Here is a 1,642-nt window from a genome sequence, read left to right as displayed (position 1 = left end):
CCATACATTGACAACTGTCCCCTTTTTCATCCAGATTACATGTTGCTCCAAATCAAGGGAAATTACTGAAATGTGAGAGATTAGATTTGTATGTAAATTACTGCATGTTGAAGAGTTTTTTCCCTTGGTGGCTAAATGGAGAGCTATCAAATAAAAATGAGAATAGTGAACAGGCGAGGTAATCATTGATTGGGGAAGTGGTAGGCATTTGGACACTTCCTGAAACAGAATGGCACAATTTAGTACAGCACATCACTTTGTGCGTGCATTTCTCATTCCTCTATAGAAATGTCTGTGGTCCAGAGGAGGCTGGCGTGAGGAGCTACAGGAGGACAGGCTCATTGTAATGGCTGGAATGGAATAGATGGTCAAACACAAACCATGTTAGACTTCATTCCAGTCATTATAATGAGCATGTCCTCTAGCTCCTCCCACCAACCTCAGTGGGTGGGACTTCCTGGCCTTTGTTCTTTTCTCTTTCCTCGGTCATTATTTTCCTCCCTATAGTACGCCAACATTTTTTTAATACATATGTGACATACTGTAGGGTGTAGGTGACAAACAGACTCAAAAAAGGTTGTTTTACTTAGTTTACTTTCAAATGGAAATGTTTCTCTTTTGATTCATTAAAGAAAAGAAAGCATCAAGGTTTTGCAGTTGGTCTCGAGACAAAACAACCCTGCAATGGGATGGTGAGAATTAAGTAGTATGGAAATGACAGTACAGGCACAGTTTTTCAATTCAAATGATACATGCTGGAATAGTTGGTGCAAATATATACAGCAAAGACTAATTCTCCTGGTAAAACATGCTTAGGACTTAGAGAGAGAAATGGGCCTGTATTCATGAAGAATCTCGTAAGAGTGCTGATCTAGAATCAGTTGTTTTGCCTTTTACAATGACTAAGATTACATGAACAGTGGAGACCTGATCCTAAACCAGGGCCGGGTTCCCAAAACTATCTCATGGCTAAGTTCATCATTAGAACCGTAGGAACAATGAACTTAGCCTTAAGATGCTTCCGGGAAAGCGGCTTCTGCACTCCTACTCAAGACACTGAATAGGGTCCCTGGAAAGTTAATAAAGCCAATAGTCATGAAAAAAAAACCACTACGATTCTGAAGTATTTTCTTTAGGTAAAACATCACAATTTCTCACTATTTACAAAGACATATCAAGTAAAGTAGATCGTAAGGCATACATACATCAGACCCCAGAACGGTGTGTGTGTGTGTAAATCCTTTTGAAATAAATTAAAACCTAAGAGAGAGAATGAAATCGACACGCCATCACAAACTCCTGAAACAAGTTGACTGCTGCTCGTTGAGAAGGCATTTTCAACAGCACTTTGCTCTATAGCATCAAATCTGTCCGTTTATAGATTACTTGGACATCTATCGTTGAGATAACTCAAAATAAATTAGAAATGGAAATAGCTGTTATTAGTATTTGAATGAGTACCTGATTTCTCTCTCCTATAAACCTACGTTTGACACCTTTGCATAACTCACAGAAAGTGTCGGGGAGCTTCCCGTTAAAAGCTGTCACAGTTGATTCTGTCATTTCATATCACATGTCCCGATACCATCTCGGAGAGCGTATAGAATTCCACCCTGCAGAATTACCACACACCGTATATAGT

The 1,642-nt window shown here is 39.3% G+C and overlaps 1 protein-coding gene across 1 annotated transcript in view; it reads right to left on the bottom strand.

The window, feature by feature from the left end:
• Window positions 1–576: 576 nt before the first annotated feature.
• LOC118376571 (GRB2-associated-binding protein 1-like) overlaps window positions 577–1,642 on the bottom strand; it is a 114,694-nt gene continuing 113,628 nt past the window's right edge. Inside the window, exon 13 of the mRNA XM_052464793.1 lies at window positions 577–1,642. This exon is cut by the window's right edge and continues 1,030 nt beyond it. The gene's annotated coding sequence lies outside the window, so the exon portion shown is untranslated.

This window comes from Oncorhynchus keta, chromosome 16 (assembly GCF_023373465.1).
Source record: "Oncorhynchus keta strain PuntledgeMale-10-30-2019 chromosome 16, Oket_V2, whole genome shotgun sequence".
NCBI lineage: Eukaryota > Metazoa > Chordata > Actinopteri > Salmoniformes > Salmonidae > Oncorhynchus > Oncorhynchus keta.
This window is presented reverse-complemented; position numbering and strand designations above follow the sequence as displayed.